The following is a 7524-nucleotide window of genomic DNA, read 5'->3' as shown; positions in this document are numbered from 1 at the left end:
AACGTCTTCTGTTTCTATCCTGTTTGCAATCATTGCTCGCAGGGGAGGCTTTCCCCAGCGAGGTCGGGGCTCCTCTTTTATCCCAAGAGGGCGTCGTTCAGAGGCGCCCCCCATTGAGGATCTACGTTGGTTCGGGTTCGACCTAGTGCACCCAAGTGTAGCACCTACGTGGTTAGCTAATTCAGCCTCGGACGAAGTTTTGGATAGTTAGGAACCACCGGGCGTACCACAAGGGATTGCCATATAAAAAACACTGATTAATCAGACCTCACAGATGTGTTCCATTCAGTTCATTCGTTAAGAGCACACTTTGAATCAATTGGTTTAGATGTAAAATCATCATTTTTTTCATTCCTAAAATTTTTGGTACATTGCATACCATTGATTTTTTTTAGTGATTAGAAAATCTACCTAGGCAACATAATCCAAAACACGATTTTACTAAGCCATCTAGATAAAATCCACAAGACTTCATTTGAAAAAATAAATGAAAATGAAACTACTACAAAATAATTTTTGCTAGAAAGTACAATTATGCTTATTTTGGACTCTGTCAATTCTGTCCTGATAAAGTTTTGAAATGAGCCCATCATAGCATCACACAACATTTGATGTTGTCCATCTTTCACATTCTTTGTCTGAAGAGAAAGATTTTAACCAAGTTTCTTGCTGCTTACATTCACAAAGAAAGAATATCGTTTTTGTTCATGGCCTTTAATGACACTAAAAATTTCACATATGTATTAGAAGCAATCACTATCATAATCAAATAGTTTAAGGAATTAAATCTCATGGAGAAGGTTTGCATAGGGGTTCTGAACTTTAGGAGATTTACACATTTGATATGTGAATCTCCTTTGTTAGGATAAAAGTTAGCAAGTTTCACAAATTTGTTTATGTAAAATTCATGTGGTCTGTGAAATAACCATGTGAATCTCCTTTTTATTGAAAGGTTGTGAACTTCCTACAACATACCTATATATCATATGTGCAAAGGGAAAAAATGTCCTAAAAAAGATGAGAATAAAAGATTTTGGATATGTAGAGGATTTCATCAAATTGGTAGGTATTTTAGGAAGTGTGACATTTTGCAAGGACAATATGGTTATTTTCTATTATATGTACTTGTATGCCATTGACTTTGTTTCACAGAACTAACATGAAATGCCATAGTGATCTTTAACAAAAGATTTTTTGGTGATTTATTAATAGTTATTTATGCTTTTCTTAAAAATGGTCTCTCCCTAAAAATTCTAGAAAATATCAGTACATATCATTTTAAAATTACAAATATATACAAATACAAAAAATATAAAACTTTAGAAAAGGTTTGCAACATAGTTATGTGATTCTTTAAATATTAATGTTATTTTAAAAGTATCATAATTTTTGGAATTTGTTGGCTTTTAAAAATAACATTATAAAAAAACAATTTTAGAATGTAACCTATGTTTTGTGTCAATGGTCCATGGTTGCCAACTTCATCCATGAATCAATGCATTGTTTCTAGGGTCGTAAACTGATCAGATACAGGAAGTATTTTTTTTTTTAGATTTTGGCTGTTCTAAATTAGATCCAACTTCTCAATGTATTTTATGATAAGAAATCTAAAGAATTTGCATCCCTAAGTGCTACTATGACATTATGTTCATAGAGAATAACAAAAGGAAAAGATCACATGACACTAAGGGTACATTTACTTGTATCTCATGTGATTTGAAATCATATGAGATTTAAAAAGTTAATCTCATTTGAAGAGTACCTTAAAAGCAATAAAAAATAAAACTTTTTTAGCACAAAACCCAAAAAACAAGCCTCATAAAAAGTGAGATGACATAAACCTCAAAAGTGAGATTTAGAAAAATGAGATTTACTTTCTAAATCTTACATTTGATGTTTATGCCATCTCACTTTGTATGAGGCTTGCTTTTTAGGTTTTGTACAAAAAAAGTTTTACGTTTGATTGCTTTTAGAGTACTTTTCAAATGAGATTTACTTTTTAAATCTCATGTGATTCCAAATCATGTTTTGTTTTGTTTTTACAAAATAAAAATATTGTTCAAAAGAGATTCACTTTGAAAATCTCATGAGATTTCAAATCTCATGAGATCTTATGAGAAAGTGAATCCCACACAAATGAGAATCACTTTCTAATTCTCACTTTTGGGGTTTGTGCCAACTCACTTTTGATGAAGCTTTCTTTGTGATTCTGTGAAAAAAAAGTTTTGTTTTTTGTTGCTTTTGAGGTACTATTTAAACGAGATTCACTTTCTAAATCTCATGTGATTCCAAATCACATGAGATACAACCAAACATACCCTAAAGATGCCTTAGGGTGGGTGTCACTGTTACTGTTGATGCTTTTTAACTTTTAGCATTTCTTGCAAACGTCTCCTCAACCTTTTTTACCCTTATCGTCCAAATTGATGCATTTACCATAACTAAAAGCTACTGATTCATCAATGTAGAAACTCAAAAAAATAAAATAAAATGGTTTTGTGATGTACAGCCGTCAGCATGGAATCAACCATATTCTTATTTGATGTCGTGGAAGATTCAATCCCTCTACAAAATGAGTGTGGATCAAGTGTAATCACATTGCACACCAGAAGTGTGCACAATCTCACTAGCTGTACTCAAAGATGGAGGACACTCAAGTGTAGCGGCACACTTTTTGTGTGCAATGTGATTGCACCTGGTATGCCCTCCTAAAAAATGTCCAATTAGTGTCTGATTTGTCGTATTGGTCTGAATCGACCAATACAACCTAAATCCTTTTACACATTTTTATGTTTTCTTTTGTTAATTTTTTTAAAGCACTTCATTTTTTAAATACATAGATTCATGACTCAATTTGATTTGAGCCCATTTGAGTTTTTCTTTGAAAACTGATTTGATTTGAAAACCGATTCCGTGTGTATATATATATATATATATATATATGCTACTAATGAAGGTAAAGAACTAATGAGCTAGAAATCATAGTTGGAAGTTGTATTGACTCAATCTAACCACATAGATGTGTTCAACATGGTTGTTTGCTAAGGATAAGCCTTGGATCATGCTTTTCTAATGTAAAAAATGTGATCTTTTGAGTTATAAAATTTTAGCACATTGTAGGCCATTGATTTTTGGAATCCTTTGAAAACCTAATTACTTGTCATAATTACAAGATTCAAAACAAGTTTCCTGCTAAATCAACCATATAGATCACATCCGTAACATTTGATCTACAAAATTTGTTTTTTTTTTTTAGAAAAGAGTGATTTCTACTCATAAGTTCATTAGTAAGCAATATTTACCTATATATATGGGATAATATTGGTTACACTCGTCGGTAAATAACCCCTAGTGAAAATATAATATTTTTATTATTTTTAGTTTTTTTTTTATATATCTGTTATCTACATATTAGGTTTAGTATAAACTGACCTTTGGATAATGTTTTTCTAACATATACTTTAGATTTTATGAAAGTTAAAAAATCAATGGCCTACAATATACCAAATTTTCAAATCTAAAAAAAAAACATATTTTAATGTTCTAAATCTATGATTCAAGAGTTGATTTCTACTATTTTGTCACTGATTTGATTTGGTCAAAACAACCTCTCCCTATGAGTTCTAATTAGGGAGTTCCTTACCGACAAGGGTAGCAAATGCTATTCTTATATATATATTTGTGTTGATGTCATATGATTTGCTAGAAAAATGTTATGACCGAAGGCATGTTTGCCGTGCCCCTTGTGACTCTTGAATTTTCACAAGATTCTTTGATTGTAAATAAAAAAAGGGTAAGTGAAGCTATATGATTATTCATCCTCACCTTTGAGTATGTGACCAATGCAAACATTCCCCAAATTTAATAAGGTCAAAATTTGGCTCCCAACTCCTGTGCAGCAGCAGTTTTTTTTAGGGAAAAACAAAATTCTTTCCTTTTCATTAGATGATGATATGGTTCGATTTTCTCAAAAGTCTAACCTACATGGACTAAAACCCTTCAATCAATTCATTATTTTTTTCTGAAGGGATGCTTGAAGCGTGTACAGATATACAGTTGATTTTTTCTTAAATTACTAAATTATCCATCGTGTCAAACTTAAAGTTATTTTTTTGGTTTTCCCTTCATTCCCCAAAGGCTGGACAATAAAGACTGGGATTGCCGACACCGACATGAACACTGTACTAATTTGAAATACTAAAAGTATATTTGGTTTGTTCACATGAGATTCACTTTCTAATACATTTCTCATTTTAAAAGTATCTCAAAAGCAACCAAATATAAAACTTTTTTGGCACAAACTTCAAAAACAAGCCTCCTAGAGTAAGTTTGAACGTCACTTAAAAGTGAGATTTAAAAAGTAAATCTCATTTGTGTGAGATTCACTCTTTTATGAGATTTGAAATCTCATAAGATTTTAAAAGAGAATCTCTTTTAAACAGTATTTTTCATTTTTCAAAAACACAACCAAACTTACCTTAAATGTGATTTTATTTGAGCAATCTAGCATAAACAATATGCATTTCACATGCTTTTGATTGTTTTCATGAATTTGACCATATAAAAGTAATCTACATGGTTTGCTTTTAGTAAGAGTTATGTTGTGGATCATATGATCATGCTATCTGGGGCTGGTAAATGAACCAAGTAGCTCGTGACTCCACTCACTTCAGCTCATTACAAACTCTTGGTGATTGGTTCGTATAGTTGCCGAGCCGAGCTATGAGCAACTTGTTTAACTTAACGAGTTGAGCCCGAACACAAGGTGTTAAGCTAGGCTTAGTTTAGGAGAGCTCGTATAGATAATATATATCATGCATAATATATATTTTAAGTGTGATATATAAAAATAATAATTCATAAAATATATATAAAAAAGAAGAATACATGAAAATATTAAAATAAAATATGAATTATTAAGTATAATATAATATTATATAATTTAAATATAATATATAATATATATACACATATATGTTCAATGTATAAATAATATGGAATGTTTTACACGAGCCCCCTCATGTTCGACTCATCTCATTCAATGTACGAACATGAGTCGAGTCACAAGCTCAATCCACTATTAAACGAGTTGAACATGTTTTGTTTGGTTCATTCGGCTCCTTTACCCTAATGCTATTGAGGAAAAAAATGTAATTGCTTACCTCTGTAACAAATATAGTGAGGCTTATAAAAATCTCACAATAATATCGTGAGAAATTGCCTGAAAGTTTAAAATGGCAATTTCTTGTGAGATTTTCAAATCATGACAAATATCACAATATTTACCATTTTAGCAAATATTTATAGCGAGATTTTTATTTTTAAATGTGTTTTAATTATTTATATTTTTTTATAAAAAATATATATTTATATATATTTGTATATTTTTTTAATTTATTTTTTATTGCCAAGATTTTGCAGAAAAAAACACGAGATTTATAAAAAAATTCAAAATCTCCCTAATTTTTGACTCCCGAGATTTTGCCATTTTCAACTTTTGTCACTATGTTGCTTACAATACATTAAAATTTCTCAACACATGAAAACATGCTTGCACATTAACACGATCCAAGATGCAATGCTTAACAAACAACCATGTTTAGTGTATCCATAGCATCCTACAAAGCATGTTCTATGATTTCTAATTAAACAATATGATGTTGGGTCAAATTGACCCCAACAATTGGTACATGCATATTGTACTAAACAGTAAATACAAAGAACAGAAGAAGCATGTACCTGATGCGCCTGCCATTGCTCGATGATGAAACTCGGGCGTCTGAATGAAGCGAAAAAGTCTTATCCTCTAGGTTTTCTCTACCTTAGATGAGTCACGTCACATAATGAGAAAATAGAGCAGGGACCCAACCGTGTATGTGAAACCCTTTTGGAGAAACTGCTATGCACGCCTGCCCTCAACCATGCAGGTATACTTAAAAGTTTTTCCGTAACTGATTAACAATTATAGATAAGCCCATGACTAAATGGGACTTATCCATATTTCAAATCGCCACATATTTGACGTCCATAACTGTTAGTTAGGAAAATTGGATCTATATCCATTCCAGATCTAAATGGATCCAATCTAGATCCAAAATACTAACAATTTCCCACTTGGATAAAGGTACGCTATTTCCAAATGATTTGAATTACAACTTGAATAGATTGACCTTAATTCTATTCGGGTCCAATTTATATTGCTCAACAAAATTCTATATACATAAAGAACTTTCATGCAATATAAATAAAAGAATCAACCTTTATTACAATATGTGATCACATGTATAAAATGTGTATCTGACTACAATTAAATGGATAAACCCATCCTCTTTACATGTTCAACATATAATCTCGGGGCCAAACCCTTAGTAAGAGGATTTGCAACCATTTCTTTGGTACCAATGTTGTCAATACACATGTTGATTCTCAGTCCTTTCCTTGACAACAAAGTACTTTAATTCTATATGCTTGCATGATGTAGTACTCTTGTTGTTGTAAGAAAAGGACACGGCGGCTTCATTATCACAATATACCCTAAGTGGTCTCCCAATGGATTCAACCACTTTGAGTCCAGATATGAAGTTTCACAACCAGATGGACTGTGACGTCGTCTCAAATAGTGCAATAAATTCAGGCTCCATGGTGTGTGCAGCAGTAGTGGACTGCTTACCACTTCTCTAAGAAATGTCACCACCAGCAAGAAGGAAGATATATCCTGTTGTAGACTTTCTACTATCAGGACATCCTCCTATATCGGCATCCGAATAGCCAATCACTTCAAGGTGCTCCGATCTCCTGTAGATCAACATATAATCTTTTGTCCCTTGCAAATACTGCATGACCTTCTTTGCAGTTGTCCAGTGAGCATGATTTGAATTCGATTGAAATCTGCCAAGAACCCCAACTGCATAGGATATGTCAGGTTGGGTGCAGGTCTGTGCATATTGCAAGCTACCAATAACTGAAGCATATGGTATTTGGTTCATGAGTGCCTTGTCCTCTTCAGTTTGAGGACAATCCCCGAGGCTCATTTTATCCCCTTTAAGTATGGGTGCCGTAGTAGAAGAACAATTCTCCATCCCATACCTTTTGAGAATTTTATTTATATAGGTTCTTTGAGAGAGGCCTAAAACTTCTTTTGCTCTATCTCGACGGATCTCTATATCGAGAACAAAAGTAGCCTCTCTCATGTCCTTCATCTCAAAATGAAGGTAAAGAAACTCCTTGGTTTCTGTGAGCATGACCATATCATTTGTTGCAAGTAATATGTCATCTACATATAATACCATGATTATGAACTTACTCCCACTTGTCTTGAGGAACACATATTGGTCGATGATGTTTTTTTTTAAATCCAAAAGTCAGAACGACTTCGGTAAATTTAATGTACCATTGGCGGGAGGCTTGTTTAAGTACATATAATGACTTATTTAACTTGCAAACCAAACGTTCAGACTCACCTTTAGAGAAACATTGAGGTTGATCCATATAAATCTCCTCATCAAGTTCACCATTTAGGAAAGT

At 32.5% G+C, this 7524-nt stretch overlaps 1 pseudogene; it reads right to left on the bottom strand.

Moving 5' to 3' along the window:
• Positions 1-6677: 6677 nt before the first annotated feature.
• Positions 6678-7079, bottom strand: LOC149829589 (secreted RxLR effector protein 161 pseudogene; annotated as a pseudogene).
• Between the last annotated feature and the right edge of the window lie 445 nt (positions 7080-7524).

Source organism: Nuphar pumila, chromosome 8 (assembly GCF_984573655.1).
Source record: "Nuphar pumila chromosome 8, dmNupPumi1.hap1.1, whole genome shotgun sequence".
In the NCBI taxonomy this organism is placed as follows: domain Eukaryota; kingdom Viridiplantae; phylum Streptophyta; class Magnoliopsida; order Nymphaeales; family Nymphaeaceae; genus Nuphar; species Nuphar pumila.
This window is presented reverse-complemented; position numbering and strand designations above follow the sequence as displayed.